Below are 27,932 nucleotides of genomic sequence, written 5' to 3'. Positions count from 1 at the left end.
TACTCGTATTTTAACCCCCCCCCCAGGAAAGCCATGCAATTTTACTTAGGATTCCAGTGACTGGCATCAAAAGGTTCAATTAAAAACTGACAGTAGCTTTTGAATTCAAATCTTTCTAAAACTTAAACCTGTATGTCTACTAACATAGTCTTGATAACGTCCCAAATATGGTTAGCTTCTCGGTCTTCTAATCCTTATAGGGTGCCTTCCTTATAGGTGCTAATCCTTATAAGTGCTTTTATCTTTCTCCACAATAATAGCATTTGCTGGGGGAGGGGAAGATAACACAGTCTATTGTAAGTTTCAGAAAGGTTAAAGTATTTCAGAACAAACTTGGCTAATATGGCCATCAGATAATTACCTAGTATCAAGTTGCCTGGATGCCCCTTGGAGGCCTGTTTACCACAATAGGATTCTGGCTTTTAAATCCCCACCCCTCCCACTTAGCAGGAATTTAGGAATTTCTCAATTATATCCTTCCTATTCTTATTGTCTGTTAAGTTGCAATCTTATCTATGGGAACCCTGCTAATGAGACATCTCCAAGACCCCTTGTCTTCCGCTGTTCTGCCCAGCTTCAGCAAACTTATACTTGTATGAAGTCGAAGGCTTTCATGGCCGGCATCCATAGTTTTTTTGTGGGTTTTTCAGGCTATGTGACCATGTTCTAGAAGAGTTTCTTCCTGATGTTTCGCCAGCATCTGTGACTGGCATTTTCAGAGAATGCTTGCCTGGAAAGGACTTGGGTATATTTATATATACTGTGTGAACCTGGGAAGGCAGGAGTGATTTGCATGTGTATTGATCTGTTGCTATTGGCAGGCCTCAGGGTGGGAGGGTCTGCAAAAGAGGATTAGTGTCTGCTTGATTAGTGCTCATTGGCTGCTGGGAAACCCCTGACCCTGGGAGATTTCTCATTTGCATTTGTTGAGTCTTCATCTTGCTACTTTTTAGGACTGGTAGCAAAACCTTGTTTACTTTAAGGGTTTCCTCTTTCCTGTTGAAATTGTCCAGCTCTTTGTGGATTTCAATGGCTTCCCTGTGCATCCTGACATGGTAGTGGTTGGCATGGTCCAGAACCTCAGTGTTTTCAAACAGTATTTTATGCCCAGGATGGTTTGTGGCATGTTCTGCTACTGCTGATTTTTCTGGCTGGCCCAGTCTGCAGTGTCTCTCGTGTTCCTTGATTCTTGTTTGCACACTGCGTTTGGTGATCCCTATGTAGACTTGTCCACAGCTGGTTTGCAGTAAACTCCTGCAGCTCTGAGAGGGTCTCTCTGGTCCTTGGCTGAGCGAAGCATTTGCTGGATTTTCTTCGTCGGTTTGTAAACCATTTGAAGGTTGTGTTTCCTCATCAGTTTCCCTGTTCTGTCAGTGACTCCTTTGATGTATGGTAAAAATACGTTCCCTTTGGATATTTGTTTGTCTTCCTTCCTCTGGGTTTTTCTGCACCTGGCAGCCCTTCTGATGTCTGAGCTGGAGTAACCATCAGACATCAGAAGGGCTGCCAGGCCCAGAAAACCCCAGAGTCAATGGAGTCCATCCATCTTGCATGCAGCCTTCCTCACTTTCTGCTTCCCTTCACCTTTCATAGCATTATTGTTCCCCCCCCAATGTTTTTCATGCCTTCTTATTATGTGTCCAGAGTATGATAGCCTAAGTTTTGATATCTTGGCTTCCAGGGAGATTTCTGGCATGATCTGCTCTAGGACCCATTTGTTTGTCTTTTTGGCTGTCCACAGGATCCTCAGCACCCTTCTCCAGGACCACATTCTGAATGAATTGATTTTCTTCCTATCTTCTTTCTTAATGGTCCAGATCTAACATCCATACATGATAATAGGGAATACAATGGCCTGTACAATTCTGACTTTTGTGCTGAGTTGTATATCTTTGTATTTTAAGATCTTTTCCAGTTCTTTCATAGCTGCTCTTCCCATTGTTAATCTTCTTTATGATTTCCTGACCACAGTTCCTTGTTCCTACGAATGTTTGAGCCCATGAGAACTCTTTTACTGTTTCTATTTCCTCATTGTCTAGTTTGAATTTACATAAATTCTCTGTGATCATTATTTTTGTTTTCCTTAAATTCAACAGTAAGACTGCCTTTGCACTTAAGTTATGGTGATTTCAGTTTAGTCATTCTGACCTCTAGGGCAAGTTAAGGCTTGATTTGTACTAGGGTTTGTCTTTTTGGCATCCATACCACCTCTTTTTGAATAAATTGGGTTTTTTTTCCTGTTACTTTTCTTCCTTGCTCAGTTTTCATTTCTGTACACAGCAAATGGAAAACTGTGGGATTCATGATAATGATTTTAGCAACTGTATTTAGTCTTATATCCCAATGTGAATTATGTTCAACAAAATTTTAATCTAGCATGTCACACATTATGCAGTTATGTAGGATTCAGCTCCCATCTTGCTGGGAGTAAGACTATGGAACTTAATGCAATTTATATTATGGACACTGACTCTGTTGATTGCAAGATTGCTTATTTGATGTTAGTAGCTTATTTTAAAACTAATTTTAATTGTAACTTGTTTAATTCTTTTTAAGGGGGAAAATTGTAATATTAAGTATTGTATGTTGGATGTTTTTAACTATGTAAGCTGCTTTGATTGTTATATTAAAATTTTTATTTTTTTAGATTGTAAGCCTAAGGGCAGGGAACCATCTAATTAATAATAATAATAATTGTAAGCTGCTCTGAGAGCCTTTATGGCTGAAGGATGGGATATAAATACCATAAAATAAATAAATAAATAAATAAATAAATTGGTGGCGCAGTGGTTAAATGCCTGTACTGCAGCCATTGACTCAAAACCACAAGGTTGCGAGTTCAAGACCAGCAAAAGGGCCCAAGCTAGACTCAGGCTTGCATCCTTCCAAGGTCGCTAAAATGAGTACCCAGACTGTTGGGGGCAAATTAGCTTACTTGCTAATTAGCTTACTTGCTGTTCACCGCTATGATCTTTGGAATAGCGGTATATAAATAAAACAAATTATTAATTATTATTAAATAGCAGGGTGTAAATCAAAGTTTTATTATTTATTATTAAGATCAGCAGGGTTGCAGTTCGAGGCCCGAGTACTTCATGATGGGGTGAGCTCCCATCACTAGTCCCAGCTTCTGCCAACCTAGCAGTTCGAAAGCATCAAATGCAAGTAGATAAATAGATACCACTTTGGTGGGAAGGGAAACAGCATTCTGTGCATAATGTCCACATGATCACAGAGTAGTCTCTGACAATGCTGGCTCTTCAGCTTAGTAATGGAGCTGTGGTCAGACACAACTTGACAACCTTGTCAATGGGGAATACCTTTACTTTTACCTAGAAATGTATACCAGAGAAGACACAAAAAGGGTTGTGATGTTAATAACATAGGGCCCGAACAGACAGGCCAAAATAAAGCTGCTTCGGATCACTTTGGAGGCATGCTGTTTAAATGACACACGCATCTTAAGAGTCCAGAAGCTGCACCAAAGCTATGTTCCAGTCTTTAGGACTGGAGCATGGCTTTGGGGCAGCTTCTGGTCTCTTAGGGCACATGCATAATTTAAACAGCATACCTCCAAAGTGACACAAAACAGCTTTATTTTGTCCTGTATGTTCAGGCCCACAGTTTATTTTCATATGTGGTTGGAGCTGGTCTATGTGTGGTGCTGTATTTTACCTAATACATTGCTAAAGATGGTGCACGTTTGCTTTCAGCACACATGATGTGCTGCCCTTCTGCATATGTTGGATTTTGATGGGAACATCACACCTCCAAATACTGTTGACAAATGCTGTCAAATAATTTCTGCCATACAGAATGCAGAAGGCTGATCTTAACAAATTAAGCCGGCTAAGAACCTAGACAGAGAAACAGGTAAATATTTCATCAGACTACTTGGTCAGGCTGAGGAAAGTCAAAATCTTGAATGTTTATTCAAGCAAGCCACATTATCCAGAAATATCCAGTGCACTGATCTGAAAATCATTCATGACTGGATATTCCTTTATTGTTCTTCTGTTGCTCAATTTTTAATTATACCACCTGCAGTTTTGTTTATATGTGAAAGAGGCAAAAGGTATATCTGTTTTAGTTACTGGGCTAACTTAATTCATCAATAAATTGACTAAGGGAAAAACACAAGCATTTCTTTGAGATACCCATTTTAAAAAATCAATTTCTACGTGTGTATCCACTTTGCAAGTTAGCTTACATAACCTTAAATTATTGCAAATTGGATGACATTGTCTTAATTTTCTGTTTTAATATAATATGAACACAATGTATTTAACAATTATGTTTGTTGGTAAATGCAGGTTAGTGTTTAATTCAGGTTGTTGTTTGCCACTTGTAAAGTATTCACTTTGTTTGTCACTGCACTTAAATTACTAAATTGTAATTTAGCTGCTCATTAGTGATGGTAATTGTCTATATCTTGCCAAATAGGCTGTGGCTGCTAGAAATGAGAGTAGCAGATATTAGAAAGGGCTATCTTGTGGGTGGTGGATGCATCAGAATAATTTATACTATAAATAAACACCTTGCTATGGTTAGTAGTGTTTTGATGGCTATTAAGTGTCCCTAAGGTAATTAGGAAGCACATTTTTATGTCATTAAGAAAATGAATGTGAATTTAATGCAGAAGGATTGCAGGTGGTACTGCAGGCATGCCTTAGCATAATACTGTCTGACACCTGCATTACTTTTGAACATTTTTTCAAGTTGTGTATGCATGGTCTTGTTCTAAAATTAAAAAGCAAATCTATTTTAACCTCTTAAGATCAACCAGACCTCAGAAGGAAATTTGCTTCCTACTTATAGGAGTGAATCTGTCAGTGATACCTCAGTCATTTCCCATTCCTTTAGGCACAAGATAAATTGAGTTTACACATTGATTTTTCAGTCCTCAATCTTATGTTTTGTCTCCTTGTCTTTTTACTAATATAACACATCTGAGTATAGTTAAACAGTTCTTTCATTATAAATGTCAGGTCATACTTCCTTTGTACAACTTATACAGTTTTTTACACTGAACGACACCTGATGTGGAATATATTAGCATTATATATAGGCCTAAAAACCCACTAGCTCATCCCAATTAGAGTAGACCACTGAATCAACCATATCTTTTTTTACTGCCCTTCAGCCTTGTCTTATTGACTCTGCTGAGGCAGAGATGAAAATCAACACTGAGTTAGATGTTTATTTATCTTGTACCTTTTCCATATGCCAACATTTTCTGTATAGCACATACATAAAAACAATGTAAAACAGAGAAAAGCAATAAAGCTTCTAATTAAATGAAAATAACATGAAAATGTCTCTGCTGCAGTAGGGAATCAACAATTAACAGCACAATGGGGTAAATGAAACACTGAAAAATATATTACTTAGAAACTTGGGTAAATAAAGAACTTCTAAATCTTTTCTTTAAAACTTGGGAAGCCTGGACTGATATCTTTAGGCAATGAATTCCAAAGCAACAACTTCAAACTCTGTTACAGTTCCCCACCAATGTTATTTCTCTTAATGAAAGGATACAAGGAAGGGCCCTTCAGCAATTCTTAATGGATAATTGCTCATATGGCTAGAACAGGGATGGGGAAGGATTCCCCCCCTCGCCTCCGTTTGAGGGTTGTATTCATTTATTTGAAATCCTTAAAGCAGGAGTGGGGGACAGCACAGGTGGTGGGGTGGGGTGATGTTTTTGGAGACTTCAAAACCTATTTCAATAATCTTTCCATGTCTGATATTTTCTGCTAGTATTATGGTGTCATCTGCATGTCTTAGATTTTTTTATATTCCTTCCTCTAATTTTCACCCCTCCCTCCTCTGAGTCCAATCTTGCTTTTCATATGATGTTCATGGTACACAAATTAAATAGATAGGGTGATAGAATACAGCTTTGCCTAACCCTCTTTCCAATTGGAAAGCATTGCTTCTCTGTATTCTGTCCTGGTAGTAGCCTCTTGTCCTGAAGGGCAGATTACACGTCAAGACTATCAAATGTTGTGGCACACTGATGTCTTTAAGAGTGATCCATAGATTCTCATGATTTATATAATCAAATGTTTTGCTATAGTCTATAAAGCACAGGCTAAACTTCTTTTGAAACTCCTTAGTACTGTACATTCCATCATCCAGTGTATGTTTACTATATGATTCTCTAGAGCCTCTCCTTTTCCGAATGCTGCTTGGACAACTGGCAATTCTCACTGCATATATGGTGAGACATTTTGTTGTAGAACTTTAAGTATCACCTTGCTTGCATGAGAAATTAATGCAATGGTTCTGTGATTGCTGCAGTGCTTGGTGTCTCCATTCTTGGGGACTGGAATATATACTGAGCATTGTTTTGTTTTCCAAATTGGTTGACATATCTTAGTTAGAACTAGAGTAGATTCTGTCCCTGTAGCTTGGAGCAACTCTATTGGCATGCCATCAGTTCCTGGTGTTTTATTTCTTTCAAGTAGCTCTCACTTCATTTTTTTTAAAATTGACTCATATAGTTCTTCCAATTAATCTGCCAGGAATTCATCCCTTTTATATAATTCTTCTGTGTATTGTTTCCATCAGCTCTTTATTTTTTTTATTGATCATGCAGTTTGTTCCTCTGCTTGTCATAGAGCTTCCCCACTCTTGGTTCAGATTTTGCCTTGATTTCTCAGATCTTGCTGAAGAAGTCTTTTGTTCTTCCTTTTTTGTTGTTAGCTTCTATTTTATTGCATTGATTATTATAGTAGTTTTCTTTATCCCTGTTCACAAGTTGTTGTACATTTGCATTCAGGGTTCTGATCCTATTTCTGGCACTATTCCTTTTTATTGTTGTTGTTGCTTCTTTTCTGTCTTTGGATGTTTGGGGATTTTGACTGAATATTTGGTGAGATATGGGGGGATTTGGTGAGTTTTGGGCCAAACGTTTGGGGAATTATCTTTGAGGCTTGTTGGCAACACTGCTTGGGAATCCCCAGATTAGGCCATCCTGGTCACCCCACTTCAAGTCGCCTCTGGAATAGCGGGAATCTTATCAGGACCAGATGTCCTTACCGCAAAGGAGGACAAGGCATTGCAAAATGTAGGACCTTAAAGAAAAACGTAGTACTTTCCCAAATAAAAGTGAAAAACATTCACAGAAATGTAAATTCATGCTTCTTTGCTGTGCGCAAAATGGAGGACATTTTGGAAGCCTCCTGGACAGAAGGCTGAAATGGAGGAGGCCACGTCCTGGAAAAGGAGGAGGATGTCTGGTCATCCTTGTCATGCTCCAAATGGAGGGCACTTTGAAATTCCTCCTGGACAGGAGGCCGAAATGGAAGAGGCTATGTCCTGGAAAAGGAGGACCTCTGGGCATCTTGGCAAGTGCTCCAAATGGAGGGCAGTTTGGAAATTCCTGCTGGACAGGAGAGGAAGGAGGATGTCCGGTCATTCTGGTCATGCTCTAATGGGAGGACACTTTGAAATCCCTTCTCAGGGAGGGTCCCTGTGGTGTCGGGGGGGGGGGGCAGGTGTGGCAGGAGGAGGAGGAGGCCTCCCTCTTTTGAGGGCCCCTTCTTCAGAAGAGCAGGGCCAGTTGGGGCTGGAGTCTCTGGGCGGCCTCTCCTCACCAAGCTTGATTGCTGCCAGAAGGAGCTGGAGGGACGGCTCAGCCTGCCTTCCCTCCCCTCCCTCCGCGCTTGACGTCCACACGGCGCTCCTGTTGCGCTTCCACTCCCCTGACTGAGGGACCCACTTGGCTTCCTTCGCCCTTTCCCACCCCATTTGCTTCAGGTTTGGCTGGAGGAGGACAGCCTGCGCGGGTCACAACCACAACCACAACCACAACCCTGGCGGCTGGAGTTCCCACGCCTCAAGCGAGTAAGTTTGTTTGACAACAGGCAAAGGAAAGTGAAAACAGCCCGAGGGAGGCAGCCGGAGCAGAGAGGTCTGGCGGGACCCTTGGGCTGCACCCACACGGGGGAAATAACCAGGTTTGGCTCAAGACTATGGAATTCTGGGAGTTGGAATTAGCCTTGAGCCAGAAAGAGTTAAAGCGGTGCCAAACCAGGTTATTTCCCCCGTGTGGATGCAGCCTCTGAGAAGGAAAACCAGGCAGGAAAGTTTCTCCTTGGTTACTTCTATCCCTTGCAACTTATTGTTACTTTGTTTCCCCCAGAAAATGTGCAGCTTCACCATTTGTGCCACAATCTCTGGTGCCACAATATACTACATTTCCCAGGATTCCCTAGCACTGAGCCAGGGCAGTTAAAGCAATGTCAAACTGGATTGTTTCTGCAGTGTGTTTTGGACCAAGGAGGTTTTGCCAAAATCCATGAATGTTCCCATTACATGCAATGGCAGCGTTGAATTGTTGTTGTGCCTTTCAGGGACTTATGGCAAGCCTAAGGCGAACCTATATCCTGGGGATTTTTTGGCAAGCTTTATTTGGGGGGGGGGGGTGCTCTTTCCCTTCCTTTGAGGCTGAGAGTGTGTGACTTGCCCAAGGTCACCCATTGGGTTTCCATGGCTGAGCAGAGATTTGAACCCGGGCCTCCAGAGTTAAACAAGTTTATCACCAGAGACGAATCCCATGCAGAAACTAAATTTAAACTGAAAACAACTTGCGTTTGCATGAAAGAGAAATAACTCAAAAATGATCCAAACAAAAGTTGTCAAAACCAGCTCCTTTTTACTTTCACTAAATTCTAAAACTACAAAAGAGCTTTCTGTTCAGATTATTTTCACGTTATTTCTCTTTCACGCCAATGCATCTGACAAAGAACACCCAGATTTTAAAATCCCGTTTCTGCACAGGATTTTACCAGTTTATCCTCTGTGTGATAAACTCCATAGTCCAATGCTCAAAGCACATTGTATTTATTTTGTGTTATAAGCAGTCTGGGGCGTTGGCTTCTCAAAAGGGCCAAGGAACAACTCCCTTCCTTTGGCTTTTAAGTGATTAATCTCAAGGGGGATGAGAATCTCGTCATTGTTTCCTTGCTAGTAGGAACTGCAGCAAAATGTTGCAGCTTTGGATGCTTGTGTTCCAGCGAGCCAAAATGGCCTTCACCACATCCATGTCACCTCCCACCTGATCTTTACCTCTTTCCCAATCCCACATTCATCCCGTGGTCCCTCTTTTGGCCTGATTTCTCTCCAGTTGTTTGTATCCCTGCAAACTTTCCCCCAAGAGTGCCTGATAGGACACTTGTGCATGTAGTCTCTTTTGGTTACATAAGGAGCGGTCTGGTCTGTGTGGCTTTGTGGTTTTTCCCCCTCAAGTGTGCAACTGGATAGAAAATGTGCAACAGGAAAAACGCAGATAGAACACTGCTATTGGAAAAAGGGGAGGGAAGTTTGTCAACTCAGATGATTTATTTAAGCCTTTAAATGCCAGTGTTTGCCAGGCTGCTGTTCCTGTGTGCCTTCAAGTTGTTTTTGATTTTAGGCCAACCCTTGTGTGTTTTCTTCAAGTCATTTCTTTGGAGACCCAAAGCGAACCATATCACAGGATGTTCTTGCCAGGTTTCTTCAGAGCGGGTTTGCCCTTGACATCCTCAGAGGCTGAGAGAGTATGACTTGCTTGTGGTCAACCAGTGGGGTTTTCTAGCAAAGCAGGGATTCAAACCCTCCTCAGGTGACCCTAATGTGAGGTTTTCTTATAGCAATCACAAGTACATTTCTGTACCACTTATTAGTGAACTAACATTCGATAAGCAGGGTTCTTGGCAAGATTTGTTAAAGTTATGGGCAAAAACCTGGAGTAGATTCAGTGCTTTGCTGATATTGGAGCCAGTAGCTATCACTGCACACCACTACAATGGCCTGTTATCTTGTCATCAGTCACTAAAACCTGTTTGTCTTCTCCTTGTGTAACTGCAACAATATTTTTGTTACCATTTGCCAAAGTGAAATTTCTACAGTATTTTTAGTTGCTGCATAGTAAAATCAACATGGATTTAGCAGTCTGTAAGAAAGTATAATTACTTTTCATTTGCTGCCTGCAAAATAACTAAGGGATTAGCCTAATGTTTCTGGGCTAGAGCAGTGGTCCCCAAACTGAGCTTTTTAAAGGAATTTTGGACTTCAGCTCCCAGAATCCCAGACTATTGGCCAACATGGCTGGGGCTTCTGAGAGCTGAAGTCCAAAATCTCTTTAAGGGCACAGTTTGGGGACCACTGCGCTGGAGGGAGTTAAAAGAGCTTCAGTGCTTTTGTTTCTTTTATATAGGCACCACTTAAATTTAGGCAGAAAGTAAGCAGGGAAAGGCCATGCATTTAAAACAGTGAAGGTAAAATACTAACAAACAGCTTACTCTTAAGTATAATTGTCTCCCTTGCAGAGTTTGGACTGGTCCTTTATTCAACTATACTGATGCTATCAGTAATGGACTGAATAAGGGCAAACAAATTGCAACTTAATCCAGACAAGACAGAGGGTCCATTCACATTTTGGAAATAATCTGGTGTGAAGCCAGGCTATTTCTGTGACGTTCACACTGGCCCCGAATGCACCTGGCACAGTTTGCAGGGTGTGTGTGTGAAAAACCCACTTGAACTAATCACATCTTTTTTTTAGGACTGGAGCGATCTGGATCTTCAGTAGTGCAAATGTGCTACTGAATCGATCTAGATCACTTTCCCAGCCACATTGCATCACTGTGGAGATCTGCATCTCTTCAGTATAAAAAGGTAAGCGTGAATGCCTCCAGAGGTAGCGGGATGCACTTTTATGGGGCATTTGGGAGCAAATATCACTCAGAATTTTAGTTTCTTTTCTTCTCAGTGTTGAGGCTTTTCAATAGTGTTTTGGAAGCTGGGTTGGCTGTTTTCAGCCTGCAGGGCATGCTTTCTTCACCTTTGTTTTAAAACAATGATAAATCAAGAAATCTAATACATACCAATTTGAGCTGCAGATCTAAATTAAGCATAGCACCAGGGCTGGCCCTACTGTTAGGCAAATGGCAGAGGTTGGAAGTTATGAATTATAAGTAATTATATTACTGGTGATATATAACTGGAGGAGTAGAAATAAGATGGGGAAAAACATTTTCCCAGCCTATAATTTAAAGTTAAATCCTTAGTTTTTGTTTTTTTGGTTGTAGCACAGGTACATGCCTCAATACCCTAACAATACCAGATCCTGTCTGATTTTGGAACCTAAGCAGTTAGTACTTGGGTGGGAGGTCACCAATGATTATCAGCTGCTGTAGGCTGTATTTTAGAGGAATTAATGGGCAAAACTACCTCTGAGTATCCCTTGCCTGAGAAAACCCTATGAAATTCTTGGGATCACCATAAATCAACAGATGACACACACACATACACACAGAAAGCACAGATAATTTTACTTCTGAAACATTGCTTTTTGAAGATCATTTTGAGTATTTGAGTATGTAGCCCATTTCCCTATTTTTAAGGCTGAAATTACTTTTTAAAGATTAGTAATGTTGTCCCAGTCTCTGGTAAATTGACGCAGTTGCTTCAGGTAGCTGATGATGTGTAAGATGGCAGGAAGAGCCCCTTGAGGGAAAGTGGTGTGTATTCTAAGCAGTTTGCTGCCTTCAGGTGAGATGGGAGTTCCTGTCCCATCAAAACATTGAAGTAAGATTCAGCTATTGGTCTGGTTGGCTTTTGTAGGTGGAATGGGTGGGAGCAGAGACTGTCATGTACTTTGCCTCAGGCAGCAACATCTCTTAGGTGCGTTATGGACGGGCCCTATGGGGTGCCGTCATTACACGCAAGGGGCAGCTCTTCCTGACACGTCTTGCCCCTCGCGTGTAACGACTATGTCAAATGGCGGCGCTGCATACAGATGGGCGCTGCCATTTTGACATTGCGGACGCATAGCGTCCAGACATCACACACCGGAAGTGGTGCCGCGAGTGCCGCCTCGTGCCTTGTGGCGCTTCTTCCAGAGTGCAGGAAGAAGCGCCATTTTGGTGCTTCTTTGTTGCTGTGCCTGGGAACCGCGCGGTTTGGCTGCTGCGGTTCCCAGACGCAGCAACCGGCAGTGGCGTGAGACTGCCTGTTATTTGTAGATTATACAAGGCCCTTTGGATTAGAGACCCCATCCATGCTTGAGGTTATTCCCATCTCCCAGGAATAGATTGATTCTAGTTAGCCCACTATAAATGTTTTATTATTGTGCCTTAATGCAACCATTGTTGGATTTTATTTATAAATGTAGTTGTGCAGAATTAGAGTAAAACTGTATAAACCACTTCTTCTACAGCTCCTTTGGGATTTCTTACAATGCAGCTTGTTAACATTCACTCTTCACCTATGAAAAAAGTGGCTATTCATTGCTAGTCATTTTCTAACACCAGCCCTGTAGATAATTGTTAAACTATTAAACTGTAGATAGTGATTTATAGTGTCCATAATCTTAAAAATCCCTAAGTGATCACTCTATGCTGTCATTGGAAACGTACCCTAATCTCTTGCAGCATAAAATACAGTGCAATGGTTTGTAATGACATATATATCTTATTACCTGCTTGTAATAAGCTATCAATAGGGATGACAGTTTAATTATATAGTACATCTCCTGCTGGCAAATGACTGACTCCCAAATATTTCTGAGGTTGTTCACCAATACTTTATGAAAATGTAACCACATAACTTTTGGTATCCTAAATGGAATTTCTGCTTTGTGTAAGGTGCTGAAGGTCAGTTACAGAAGCTTATACCTGCTCCACTAGTATCTTAAAAAAAAAAAAAAAAGAAAGGGGGGCCCCTTTCATTTAAGACTGACAGCAGTTTATATGTTTATGTTTATTGTGCTGACCATAAAGTGCCAGGTTGAAATTATAGGAAGGTGACCTGTTGGAAAAGATGATAACACTTGTGAAAGTGGGAGGCAGCAGGAAAGAAGGAAGACTGCATTACAGATGGATTGATTCAATCAAGGAAGCCACCACCCGTGGTTTACAAGGCCTGAGCAGGATGGTTGATGACTGGGGATCTTGGAGGTCTTTTATGTTGATATCTGGGTGATGAATCTTGCCTGTGATTCCGGTCCGGTGCCAAATGGATGACGATGCCAGTTATCTATCTAACACAGGAACAGAGCGAAACTCCAAATACAAGCTTTCGGCTTGCTGGAACAATGCCTGGAGAGACAGCTGCTAAATCAAAGAATCACTCTCCAGCAGTTCACTCCTTAGAGGGCTTTATTACTTTGTTTCAAATAAACATGCGCAAGACACTACTATACAAAACACACCACACTATCTCCAAACTCCCACAGTCCACCAGAACAGCATTTTCCTTATATACAGAATTACCATGAGGCGACCACCAAGTCCAGCCTCTTCCTATACAAGTTGCTATGCACCACAGACACCAATCCCTCTTGAGACTGAAGACATAGCATATTTACATTTAGTCCTGCTCAGTTGACCTTGAACATCCGGCTGCTGCTCTGGACTCCAGCTGTAGCCAATTTAGGCTTCTGCAGCCATTGCCACATCTGAACATTTTCACCTTTAGTATACTAACATCTTATTCATATGGTTGTCATAAATCGAAGTTGATTTAATGGCAAAAACAACAGATTTTTGAGCTATTTAAGAAACTCTTATTAATGGCTATTTTTTTCTGGAGGTGTTTCATGGAAAGGCTAGATATTTTGCTCTACAGTCCTTTTCTTCTCTGTTCTTTTACTTGTGACAGAAGCCAGTCCTGTTGAATGCAAGTGGACGTTCTGCTAAAATACCTTCTAGGTATAAATATACTGTGGGGAGTGCTAATGCTGAATGTACATTATACTCAATGGAGCCTTTACTTATTCTAGATGCATACAATGCTTCTTGCTCCTCTAAAGAAAATACCCATTAAGATGGATTTAAATGTCACTTGTGATTATGATCTATCTTGGAAGACCAGGACCCCATGATGAATACTGGATTTTTCCTCCATTAAGGTTTTGAATGTCCTGATCCACACATCCACAAATTCCATGACCAAACAGGGATTTGAATTTGCGCCTCTTTCTCTGAAGTCCAGCACTTTGAGCAATGCTCTATTCTGGTTCTTTCAAAATAGGGGCCAAGCCTGAAATATAATGGCAAAAAGATGCAACTATTAATGTGTTGAATCTGTATAATTAGAATACAGATGAATCATAAATATAATTTTAATAGTGTGTATAAATACACAAGTTAGATGCCTAGATATTTGAGGCAATGCTATAGATATATACTTTTCACTGTATGTATATGGTTGCTTATGTCCTGCCATAGAAGGGTTCTTCTTGTCCCATATAATAGGTGTCTGTGTGGGCATTCAGTTTCCGGGATTAGAACATTTCCATTTTTCAACAGATAATGCTAAACTATCCAGTCAAGCTAATAGTGACCACCTGTTTTCTTGCAAGTAAAAAACATAAATATTAACAAAAGATGGCAAATGTGAAATATCACTAATAGCACTTTTAAAGGAGAATTGCCTTGATAGTATTAATAAACCTAGATTTAATTTGCTTCCTTTTGTGGGCTGTTAATAATTAATGCTCTTTAAATAAAAAAAAAAAGATTGAGGCGGGTTATAGACCGCCCATTTGGGGCGGGCTGCACCCGCCCCTTTCCCCGCTGTATTGGGGCCTCAGCGTGCAGAGTGGCAGCTACTGAGGCCCCGATCCGCCGCTTTTCGGGCTGCGAGGAAGCGGCAAAAGGCCCCTTCCCCGCAGCCTGAAAAGGGGTCTCCCTGGGGCTTCAAGCCCCAAGGACACCCCGCGGCGGCGGGGAGAAGGAGAAAGAGGCCGTTTGGCACCTTTCTCCTTTGGTCCACTGGGCGCAGCCGTCTGAAGGCTGCGCCCAGCGGACCAAACCAGGAAGGAGCTCCGAAACGGAGCTCCTTCCGGGGTCGCAGAAAGGGTGCCCTAGGTGCCCTGCCGCGACCCCAATACATCACAACCGCGCCGCCTCGTTTGGAGGCGGCGCGGTCGTCACGTATCAATGCGCACACTAGGGTTAGGGTGGTGCGGAAGCACTGCCCTGTGTTAACCCTAGTACTACTTTTTAGCCTGTCTGTAATGGGCCTGAGAAAGATAAATTACTTCTTTGTGGGGTAACTTAAAGCTATTGATGTTGGAAGATTTTTTTTTTAAAAAAATCCACTTACTAGAAAAGTATAATGCCCTATTAATGATACATAGTTTTAGTTCCCCCTCCCCCTTATTTGTGGGTGTGTAAACAATAACTTTTATCAGCAGCACAAAAAGGAGTTCCGAAGCAGAGCTCCTTTTCGCTGTGCACATCGTTCCTGCTCCAACCAAATGGCCGGTGTCTGGGGGCATAAAACCCCAAGGATACCTCTTTTCCGCACCATGGAGAAGTGGCATTTTGCCACTTCTCCATGGCCCAGAAAACTCCAGATTGGGGTGCAGGGCTGCCGGTGTGGCTGCCCTGCCCTCAATCCAGAATGAAAAGGGGCGGGAGCAGGCCGCCCCCAAGTTGTGGTCTCTACCGTGCCTGAATTATAGATTCTAGTGAAGCGTTTGACTGTATAGATCATGAAAGGCAATGGAACACCCTTAAAGACATGGGAGTGCCAACACATCTGATAGTCCTGATGAGGAATCTGTACTCAGGGCAAGAGGCTACTGTCAGAACAGAACATGGAAAACAGAATGGTTCCCAATTGGCAAAGAGGTCAGACAAGGCTGCTTTTTACTACGGCGCATTACAGAGCGCCCAAAAACGGTGCTCTGCCGGCGCCGCTGGTTGCTGCGTCTGGGAACTGCAGCGGACAAATCACACGATTCCCGGACGCAACAAAAAGAAGCCGCAAAAAGCGGCTTCTTTTTGCACCCTGGAAGTGGCGCCACAAATCGCTAGTCGTGCACTCGCGGCGTCACTTCTGCCGCGCGACGTGCTGACGCTAGGTGCTTGCGATGTCAAGATGGTGGTGCCCATGTAGAACGGGTGCCGCCATTTTGTACGTGCCGAGTGTGTACTAGGGTTAGGGGCGTCCGGAAAGGACACCCCTTTCTAACCCTAGTACGCACTTGGCGCGTACTTTTGGCCCGTGCGGAACGGGCCTACCCTACCTATTCAAGTTGTATGCAGAATATACTGTAAGAAAATCAAGCCTAGACACAGAAGAAGGAGTGGAAATAGGAGGAAGGAATTTCAATAATCTAAGATACTCAGACAACACCATAATACTAGCAGAAAACCTCAAAGACAACTAGTAAGGAAAAATCAACAGAAGCAAGGCAATGCAAAAGATAGGATTTACCTGTTGAACATAAGAGAAACACACAATTTTATCTACTCAAATTATAATAGACATGAGGAATAAATAGTAAAAGATTATCTACCTAGGATCAAACATTGATAGGAACAGGGACAGTAGCCAGGAAATCATAAGTATACGAGAATGGGGAGGGTAGCTATGAAAGAACAATTCAAAATGCAAAGTTTACAACTCAGTAACGAATGTTAGAAACATACAAAGCCATTGTATTCCCATGTTACCATGTATGGATGTGATAGCTGGACAGTTACGAAAGAAGATGGAAGAAAATCATTGTTGAGATGGTGCTGGAGAGGTGTGAGGATCCCGTGGACAGCAAAAACACAAACAATGGATCCTAAAGCAGATCAGCCAGAGATTTCCCTGGAAGCCAAAAAGACAAAACTGAGGGTGTTTACTTCAGTCACCTCATGAGAAGGCTTGACTAATTGAAAAAAACCACAAATTAGGAAAGGTGGAGGGTAAGTGAAAGGGAGGATGGCCACATGCGTTCTTGGAGATGTCTCATCCACAGGGTCGCCATGGTTCAAAATCAACTTAAGGGCAGTTAGCAATAACAAACAAAAACCATGGTAACTTGTCCAGAAAGATTTTGCCATACAAGATGTGTGGTATAAACTATGGAGAGTATCACACGGGGAAAATCAGGGGATTAAAAAGGTATTTTCCCGAGAAAGTCGTGCAATCGCAGTGATGATTTTCAGATGAAGTCATGATCTAAGAGGACATATGCCGAGAAGAAACAGGAATGTTCCAGCAACAAACCATTCATTGGATTTCCTTATGAATGGGTTGTTGCTGGAGCATTCCTGGTTCTTGCGATGTGAGTGAAAATCTTCGCCATGATCATGCAACTTTCCCAGGAAAATGCCTTTTTAATCCCTTGATTTCCCCCCATGTGATATTATCCTGTGGTTAAAACCTTTTTTGTTACATTTCTGTCCTGCTTTTCCTCCACAGCTCAAGGCATGTTTCCATTTGATTTAATTAGAATTCATAACAGTTGTAGTCACAATGCATGCAGTGTAAAGCCTCAGTTCAAAGCATGCTACTTTCTAGTAAGCCTGATACACAGCAGCTGGAAGATTCCATCTCTCTGTGTGTATGTGTGTGGGAAACCACTCTGGGTTTTATTCAAAACTTTAAAGGAATTATTCAAATTGCTGAACCCTATCCTTATCCCAAACTTGGACAGCTCTTTTAAGGTTCTTTTTAAAACCTGAAACAGGGATGTATTGACATGGAAGCCACCTGCTGCCACTGAGTCTCATTAATTAAGAGGAACTCGCTTCTTAGGAAGTATGCTTTAGGACTTTCGTGAGGTGGATGAGACTGTCTGTCTCTGGTAGGCATGTCGCCTGGTTTGTATAAGCAGAAAAAAGCAAGCATATCAAGAGAACTGTTGAAGCAGAACATCACTCATTCTCCTGTATCTGTTCAGATACTAAAGAACAGTGAGGAATTAAAAGCTTTAGGCTGGAAAGAAAATGTCCTTTTGGCTGATGATCTGATCCTCACTGATGAGAAGGTTGTCTGCTTTCTGTTACAGTGAAGAACAGAACATACCCTGCAGTTTCTGAGATCTTCAGAACTAATGCAACAGGTTCCATCACATCAATTGCCTACAGCACAGCACCATGAATTGATTCCATTGTTGGATTTTCAAGGTTGTAGCATAATTCTAGGGATGCAGTAGCACAAAGGAAAAGGTTTGTAGCTTGGGAAAGATTTTTTTTAAATGCAAATTCCCAGAGAACATACATTGACACTATTTAAAACACTACTATTTGATTTCAGATGGGTGTTCAGATTTTTCCACTCCATGTCTTTTCTCATTCTCTTCCCTACTGTGTCAGGTGAATTTTTAGAAGGTGTTCTTTTTCAAAGAAAACAGGAATTGATTATGTTTTATTTTTGCCTTAATTTTTGGTGTATGCACAAAAATGTAATCCAGTTTGAGATCCAGGCAAAGGAGACCTTAGATTAGATCCTTTGCTTTAAATCTGTGAATCAGAGAAATTCTGACTAAAGAGATCCAGAGGCAGAGGAACTTGGCTGGTGAAAAACGCACATCTTCCTTGGATGCCCCAATTAGTTCTATGGAAATTGTTATACAGTAATACTTCTTTCAGAGGCAGGCCCAAGAGGCTAGATATGTCCTTTCCATATAGTATATGCATGGTTTACTTTGACAAAAAATACCATCAAATTTATGTGAGGTATGTATGTTATGTTGTAAATTTTGAATGAAACACAGAACTATATAATCAAGATTATCAAGCCACTTGGTGGATGGAGCAGATGGGAATATAAGAAGGCCTTGCTAGAGCAGACAGTCCATTAGCCTAGTTTCATTTTCAACCAGAGCACACAGCCTTGATGGTTCTGGGAAGCAAACAAGCAAAGCATGAGGCTATTCCTCTCTCTTTGTTGGTATTTGAAGACATAACCCCCATTGAACAACAACAAAAATGTTACTCATTATAGCTATTACAAGTTGCAAGATAATATCCTTTCTCAATTTAAGTCATCTAAACCAGTGGCCACTTCAGCTATTTTAGCATTATTATTATTATTATTATTATTATTATTATTATTATTATTATTTTGCTGTTCTCCCTGTACATTTGTCATCAGATATCCACAGCTAATAAGAATAAAAATCAGAAGAAGATTAAGAATGGGGAGGGCAGCTATGAAAGAAAGATTCTAAAAATCCATAGCTAATAAGAGTAAAAAAGCTGTCAGTAAAGAGGGAGGATCCAAAATAGAACGGAGAGCAAAGGAAAAAAAATGCCCCCAGAGGCCTGGAGTAAGAAAAAAAAGCAAAAGCAAGTAATCATATTTGAATGAAAAACATTCTGGCACACTGTAAAACTTCCAACAATGTGGAAAACATAGTAAATAAATGGAGTATTAGCAACTGGAAAGTTCTCTTCTCATCTGGCTCTGAGTACCTTGACACCACAGCTGTAAACCATTTTGCAATATTTACAAAATGATATTTACAAAAAACTAAACAAACTAATAAAAGCAGCCAGTACTGTGTAAAACACAAAATAATTTTGCATCTCAGAGCTGGTTGGTAGAAAGTAATAGATTTCTTGCTGGCAATACTACTGCCTTTGAGAATGATTACCCATGATTTTAATAATATACCTATTTATGCTGCCTGAATGTCATACAATGGAACAACCTTTTATTTTTGATATGTACTTCAGTTGATTTTACACACATTTCTTTAAACCAAATTGTTCTGTTTCTTTCCTTTTAAGAATAGCTGTAAATAAATTTATAATTTCATTTTGACCTATTTCTTATATTAGCTTTGGTTCCAGAGCAGTTTATAAGTTAGAACTACCTTTTTAAAAAACTGTGGTTTTATTTATTCTTCTACGGCATGCCTCCACACGATATCTTTGAATATTTCTAATTGAAGGAAATGAAGAGGTTCATATCTTTTAGAAGCAAGGTAATGAAGTAAAACCTTTGGCCTTTGGACACAAAGAAACAAATTGCTTCTCGGGTGAAATAATGAAGCCAAAGTAACTGATAATTACAAATCTATTAACTTTGTTTGTGGTGACTGCATTTAGCACAACATAAGTAGATTCAAGGATGACATGTGTCAGGTGGTCCTTACAGAGTCACGGGACAAATAAGGACAGCTGTCCAGAGTCTTATGTTTTGGGGGCCAAAGTGATTCTTTTACAAGCCATTTGATGCTATTTTATCCATTTCACTTTGCAGTTAATATAAAGCCCTTTCAGATATTGGTAGACTAAGAGCCTTAATTGCGTTTCAAAAGAAAGATGCAGAGATGTAAACAGAAACCGGCGCTGCCTCTTGCCTTACTTTTTGAATGTGATAAGGCTCTAAATATATCTGCTAAACAGCTCTGGTTTGTTAAAATGGACAGTCTTGCCAATTTAGCACCCTGCTGTAATTTCGACAGGTTGTATTCAGTCCGACCCCCTATTTTACAGACCATTGTTCATTTTGCTGAAAATAAGACTGCCTAAAAAAGGCCATAACATGCTTTGAGTACCTTGTTCAGTCAAGCAGTCTCTTCCATGACAAATGAGTGCTGACCGCCTATTAGCAGTTAATATATTGTATTTAGAGTACTTGCATGATTAAACCACCAAGTACAATTGACATCAGTGACTTTTAACAATAGACTAAGAGTTGCTGAAGCTGTCCTATACTTTCATTTTTACTTTATGCATGGCTGACAAGGTAAAGAAGTGGCACACAATCTTGGTTCCTAAAATGATTGTTGTCTGCATTTATTATTAGTTAAACAGGGGATACTGAACATAACATAGATTTATAGTTGTGCATTTCTGATAATTCATGGATATTCATCACACAGGAAGTGTTTCCTCCATATTTTCATTTTTCATGTGAGTGCCTTGCGGAGGTGGAAGTAATAGTAAAATTCCACTGCACATTCAGAAATGGTGGGGAGGACTGGAATGGGGAAGCTGATACAACTCACTGATCCTTTGCTCTCAGATAATGGAAGGTGGCTTTCAAGATGCATAATGTTTTATAGATGTCCTTAGAAAATAATGCATCATTTATGTGACACATAAATATTGTAATTCCCTCATTTAAAGAGCCTGATAACTCAAAGCAATTAGATCATAACGAGGGCAAAACATAACCTTTTAATATGCAGTGACATCTTTTAGTACCAGACAAAACATACCAATCAATGTCTTGTGGGTGAAAAGAGGCACATTTGTGCATTAATGGGTGGGGCTAGAGATAGGGATGTGCAAAATGCTCTCCATGCATTTTTAGGTACAAAGAGCTCTTCACGGCTTCTGAATTTTGAACTTCTGAAGGTTTTTCTAACTACATGCTTTTTATATAAAAAGTTTTCTCTACTGATATGTGAATGAAAATACTGTGAATTTCCAGACTTCTGGGTTGTTTGGTGAATTTGCTTTAGATTTTATTCCAGAAATTTAAACAAAAGTATTTTATTTGAGTTCACATACCTAGCCTCAAATATAGAAACAGTGGTCAAGAAATCAGAAGAAGACAAGGATTGGGAAGATGGCTATGAAAGAACTGTTTCAGGAAGCCAAGATGACTAAATTGAGGTTTTCATATTTTGGCCAAATAATGAGATTAAAAAATTAATCATTAGAGAATACAGTGATGCTAGGAAAGGCAGCAGAAAAAGAGGAAGAGACCACATGCTAGATGGATAGACTCAATTAGGGAGGAAACAGGCCTGATTCTGCAGGCCCTGAGCAGAGAGATTGAAGACTGGGAGTCTTGGAGATGTCTCATCCACAGGGTCTCCATGAGTTGAATTCAACTTGAAGGTAGCTAACATCAACCAATTTTATTTACTGAACCCTATCCCCAAAGTAGATTCAGCTCCTTGAATAATGTTGAAGTCTGTAATAAAATCCAGCACAAATTCACTGCACACAAATGCACACACCCCAGACACTGGCTGCTACTACAGTGGACCCTTGTTATACGCTGGGGTTTGGTTCCAAGATCCCCTGTGGATAACAAAATCTGTGGATGCTCAAGCCCCATTAAATATAATGACATATTAAAATGGTGTTCCGTATAAAAAATGGAAAAATCAAGGTTTGATATTTGAAATTTATACTTTTTTTGAACATTTTCAAACCATGGATCCTTGAATCTGCATATAAAAAGTCCATGTATAAGAAGGACTGACTGTACATGTTTTTCCACTGTTTCTTAACGGGAAAGAGAGAGAGAGAGAGAGAGAGAGAGTCTTCTATCTGGAAATATCCCAGAATTATTATGGATGATTTCAAACTGGGAACTTTGCCAGGACTTAATATAATTACTTTTGGGGCACTATAACTCCATGATAGCTATGGAATTTTGGAAAGTGAAGTCCCAAAAACAAAAAGAAAACCTTTTCCATGTCCTGATTTTTTCTGTCTACCTTCTTACCATTTCTGGTTTCAGTTGCTACTATTATTTTATTATTCTTAATGCTTTCCTTTTCATCCTCACACTTTTATACATTTATTCAATTTTAATCTCTTCATTTCTCATTTTTTCCTATCTCTTTATTGTTCTCTAATGGCCTTAGTAAATGTACTGAATATTGTATGGTACTTACTGTGGATGAAGAGGTAGCCCAGCATGATGCCAAGAGCTCACTTGTTATTTTAGGCAGGCAGTAATCGCAAGGCACATAATTTCCTAAACAACACAATGCTGGGAGCTTGAGGCTCAAAGCACTACAAAGCTTATTGATTTTTTAAAAAGTGTCTTTGGAGGCATATTACTGTAAAGATTGAAAGGTAAAAATCCAAGTCCATGCTGAGCAAGGATGTGAAAGGAATGAGCTCTGCTTTGGTTTTGCCAAAGGAGAGGTTATTACTCACTGTGGTCAGAATGTACAATGAAAGAAAAATGATAAAAGAAAGAAACTGAGGAAATATTTGGGACAAATGATTAAACAACTCACGTAATAAAACTTTCCAACAATTGTTTGTTTTCCCTTTCTTGTTTTCTCCAGCCCAGTTTTCCTTGTCTCAGTAAATTTCATAAACCATGATCCCAGCTCTTCACAAACAGTGCTGTAGATTCTGATTTCTTGTTCTATTAATACTTGGTTGAAATCATAGCCCAAAACTACTATTTTAATTGCTTTTACTTGTGCACCACCCTGGGAGCCCTTGAAGGCTGGGAGAAATAATAAGTAATACTAGTGGTACCCATTCTAAGCACTCAGATTTTATGAATGTTCATCAGTTGTGTCCAACGAAAAAGAAAATAAAATCTGGAACAGGCTGTTACATTTTGTAAAAAATATGGTGTAAAACTTTTTAAAAATGCTAAAACCAAGAAATATGTGATTACCACCCACTACTATAACCCACAATTTGAAACAAGAGACAAAAAGAATGTTGTTATACTGTATTACTGTAACCAAGAGGTAAGGATTGGCCACTCTTGATAAAGTTAGTGGAAGTCTCGCCTACTTTTCCCTACATCCCAGTTGAGCTGAGCAGTTTGCTTGTGGGGTTGAAGTTTGTGTGTAAAAGATGCTGTTCAGAGCTGGTTGGAACTATTAATCCTGTGGAGTAGCAATAGATGCAGCTAAGAAATCTTTCTATTCTGCATCTATTGCGTCTGCGAAGTCTCGTCCAGCAGAGCTATTCAGGGTGGTAAGGGACTTGACTCAAATGCCCCCCACCCTGAACTCTTTATTGGAACCTACAAAAGCCTGCTGTGATGCTTTTAATAACTACTTCGCAGACAAAATCTCTCAGATAAGAGCTGAGTGACTAAGGATGGCGTCTCTCCTCTGAATGCCTGTCTTAATGCGGTAATGGACTGGATGAGGGAAAACAAACTCGAACTGAATCCAAGTAAGACTTGTACTTGTAATAGGGACCCCTAATCCGGGAATGGAATTATGCCAGCCAGTTCTGAATGGAGTCACACTTCCCCTGAGGGACTCTGTCCGCAGCTTGGGGGTGTTGCTGGACTCATCACTCCAACTGACGGCTCAGGTGGATGCGACGGTCAGGAGCACTTGCTTTAAGCTTCGGCTGATATGCCAACTGCACCCCTTCCTAGAGTGGGAAGGCCTCTCGACTCGACTTCTACAACGTGCTCTACATGGGGCTACCCTCATGCCAAGCTCGGAAACTTCAACTGGTACAAAATATGGCAGCCAGGCTGGTCATGGGTACATCCAGAACTGCCTATATTACACCGGTACTAAAATCTCCTCACTTGCTGCCTATCAGTTTCTGGGCAAGCTACAAGGTGTTGGTTCGAACCTTTAAAGCCCTACATGGGTTGGGTCCTGACTACTTGCAGGAGCACCTACTTCCATACAATCCTCCACGCACACTCCGGTCCTCTGGGAAGAATCTGCTTCAACCTAAGAAGACCTGACTCTCTGTGATGACCCAGAGGACCTTCTCATCAGCCGCTCCCAGGCTCTGGAATGACCTGCCGGATGAGATTCGCCATATTACTACCTTGGAAGCCTTTAAAAAGGCTATTAAGACAGATCTCTTCCGGCAGGCCTTTCCAGACTCGGTTAGATCCATTAGATCCATTAGACTTGCCTCCCCCTCTATAGATACCGATATCACGATTGATACCATCGCCCCCGTATCCCCCTCCTCTAGAGGAAGACTCATTTCTAGCCTAATCTGCTTGAAATTTTAGTGTATTCATATTGGACAGTTTCAAATTTTTTGATGTTTAATCTTTTTTTAGGGGTTGATCACTGCTTTTATGATTGGGGGGAGGGGTCGGGTTTTGGGGGTTTTAAATTATAATTTTTAATTGTTTTATTTATACTGTTGGAATCTGCTTTGATTCCTTTGTGAAAAAGTGGAATACAAATAATAATAATAATAATAATTATTATTATTGTCAGAAAGGATAGGGCAGTGATCTTGGTGAGAATTGCTGGACAATGAGAGATGTGAAAGCTTCCAATCCCCATTGATCTTGCTTTTCATGGAATCATAGAGTTGGAAAAGTCAACAAGGGTCATCCATTCCAACCCCATTCTACCATGCAGGAATACTGAATCAAAGCACCCCAGCAGATGGCCATCCAGCCTCCATTTAAAGACCTTCAAAGAAGGAGACTCCACCACTTTCTGAGGAAGCGTGTTCCACTGTCAAACAGCTCTTGATGCAAGGAAGTTTTTCCTAATGTTGAGACAGAATCTCTTTTCCTGTACTTTGAATCCATTGCTCTGAGTCCTGTTCTCTGGAGCAGCAGAAAACAAACTTACTCCATCCTCAATATGACACTCCTTCAAACATTTAAACAGGACTATCATATCACCTCTTAACCTTCCCTTCTCCGGGCTAAACATACCCAGCTCACTAAGTTGCTCATCATAGGGCATGGTTTCCAGACCCTTCACCATTTTGGTTGCCCTCCTCTGGACACACTCCAGCTTCCCAACATCCTTTGAATTGTGGATCCTTGTTTTCCTGCCATAATAACAGTGGAGGAAACAAAAACTCAGAAGCACCCAATATAATCAGCAGAAAACAGCAGACAAGTCTCAAGGCGCTCAGTAGATGACTGATTTATTAATAACAAGCTCAAGATGTTTTGATCTATACTTGCACTTCTTCAGGGGTCATGTTGTTGTTGTTAACTGCCATCAAGTCAATTTCGATTTAAAGTGACCCCATGTATGAGAAACCCCAAGGAGATTACCAGATGAGGAAAATTGGGGAAGAAAAAGGCATACTTTTGGCAAAGTTGCTTGATGGCACTGAAGATTTTCAGATGATGTCACACTTGCTTGGACTTAACCTGTGAATGATTTATTGCTGGAGCATTCCTGGATCTTCATGGGTTAAGTCTCGAATAAGTGCAATGTGTTTGAAAATTTCCAGCATGATTTTGCAACTTTGCCAGGAGTATGCCTTTTTCTCCTGGCTCCCCCCCCCCCCCCCCCGCCCCTGTCTGATAATCTCCCAGTTCACCCTGCAACCAACAGCTCTTCTAAGGTCTTACAGAAAGAGCTGTAGCTTCCTTGATTGAGTTTATTCATTTGGAAGGTGATCTTCCTCATTTTCTACTGCCTTCTACCTTTCCAAGCATTATTATATTTTCTAGTGAGTCATGTCTTCTCATGTTAGGACAAAGTAGGGCAGTCTCAGTTTACAACATTATTGTACAAGTCCTTTCTAGCATTAAAATAGCATTTCCCCCAAAAGTGCTATGCTATGCAATTGGGACAATTTTCCTCAGTATTGCACCTGAGGGTGCTGTTTAATACTATACAGCACTATAACAGACAGGGCTAGAAATGGAAGAGGGCTGGGGGCTTGTGAGGAACATTTTGGGTTTCCTCACAAGCCACAGTTGGAGGTAGGAGATAGTGGATGTTTTCCTATACAGGAAAAAAAAGTCTAAAAGTTTAGGAAACTGATGCAGCAATCCCAGTCCTACATCTTAACCGCTACACCACACTATCTGCATCCATTCTCCCTTAAACACTTGAGCCATTACTTCTCAAGCACCTACCGTATATACTCAACTATAAGTTGACCTCATGTATAAGTCGAGGTCAGGTTTTGGGGCCAAAACTGGATTTTGCCATGACCTGTGGATAGGTCAAGGACAAAACTTGGAACCTTCTTCAGTGTGTGTATGTGTGCGTATGGAAAGAGAGACTCTCACTAAAGCTTTTCTTTATCATTTCAGCCAGATGTGCCGGCAGGAGGAGGACTCAAACAAACAGCAATATCTGATTTTAACGTGCTTTTCAGTACATTCTTCACCCCATTTCTACATCTGATACAGCATAATGATGCCATCACAGAATGACGACACAGCACCATTTGTTTGAAGGTGAGTTCAGAGAAGCTGAAGATTTAATAACTGTTGCAGTAAATGGTTACAAGAAACAAAGAGTTTTGCCGATGCTTATTTTATCATTGAAATCTTATACATGTCTGCTTGGAAAAACACTATTATGTTTACCGGTGCTTACTCTGAAGTATCTATGTATGAGGCTGCAGCTGTATTTTTGTATAGGGCATTGTGAATTTGTTAATTGATCAGTTGAGGGAAAACACAGTAAGGAATAGAGGATAGAAGGTCTGTCATAAATAATGGAAACTAATATTAATACCCAGATTTTTACGAAGAGAACAAAGAGCAAAATGACATTCTCCACTTCTGCCATTGGAAGCTAGTCAGCATTAATTAATTGGGCCATATATTGAATGGATTAAATTGTCCTCATTTCTTCTTGCCATGTCCTGGAGCATATAGTACCACAACTAAAATTAGTCAGATGTCATTTTCTGAGATGATGAGCCAGGCATTTGAACTGCTATCTCTGGTTCATCTACCAGATAAATGATGCTTGCCACGTGAATGGAATTTAATATGCAGTAAGAGAATTAAGCCCATCTCATCTCATCTCATCTCATCTTATATATTGCTTAAATCGGAGCAGGTTTAATCACAATTTAACCTGACTAGTTAAAACCCATGTTCAAAATGAAATACTATTGTATTTTAAAATGAGGCTAATAGATTTAAAAAAATCTCTACTTGGGTTACCAAATTACTTCATTTTTTAAAAAAAACAAAGCTCTATGATAGCAGTTGCCTCCAGGATCCTATAGGTGGGTTACAGACCGCTGCTTTGTGGCGGTCTGCCGCCGCCGCCGTTTGTTCCATGTGGGAGCCGCAGCAGCCACACCGCACGGCTCCTGCACGGACCGAAAAAGAAGCTCCAAAATGGAGCTTCTTTAAGCGGCGCCTCTATGATGTCGCGAGGCGCCAGGGGCGGACTCGCGATGTCATAGACGCCGCGACACGTGCGGACGCACAGCGTCCGATACATAAATATGGCGGCGGCCGTGTGGAACGGCCGCTGCCATATTGTACATACAGAATACGTACTAGGGTTAGGGGGGTGCGGAAGCACCGCCCCTTCCTAACCCTAGTATGTATTCATTACGTACTAAATGGCGGTGTGTAACCCGCCATAGTTAGATTGTGTAAGCTAGGTTCCTTTCACACCTTACACACAAGCAAGCCCAGCTTTGATATTAAGGTGGCTCTTGATGAATGGCACCTATTGCTTTAAAAAATGCAATCCATTGTTTTTCCATTGTAAGCTACAAACAGACGTGGCTTTCTGTACTATCAGAGGTTACACTATGTGTGTG

General features: G+C 40.8%; 1 protein-coding gene across 1 annotated transcript in view; it reads left to right on the top strand.

Annotated features, from left to right (window-relative positions):
- Positions 1-7,498: 7,498 nt before the first annotated feature.
- IL15 (interleukin 15) overlaps positions 7,499-27,932 on the top strand; it is a 36,642-nt gene continuing 16,208 nt past the window's right edge. Inside the window, exons 1-2 of the mRNA XM_042470364.1 lie at positions 7,499-7,851; positions 26,452-26,598. The gene's annotated coding sequence lies outside the window, so the exon portion shown is untranslated. The remainder of the gene's footprint in view (positions 7,852-26,451; positions 26,599-27,932) is intronic.

Source organism: Sceloporus undulatus, chromosome 5 (assembly GCF_019175285.1).
Source record: "Sceloporus undulatus isolate JIND9_A2432 ecotype Alabama chromosome 5, SceUnd_v1.1, whole genome shotgun sequence".
Taxonomy (NCBI): Eukaryota; Metazoa; Chordata; class Lepidosauria; order Squamata; family Phrynosomatidae; genus Sceloporus; species Sceloporus undulatus.
Note: the sequence above shows the minus strand (reverse complement) of the source record. Positions and strands in the feature narration are given on the sequence as shown.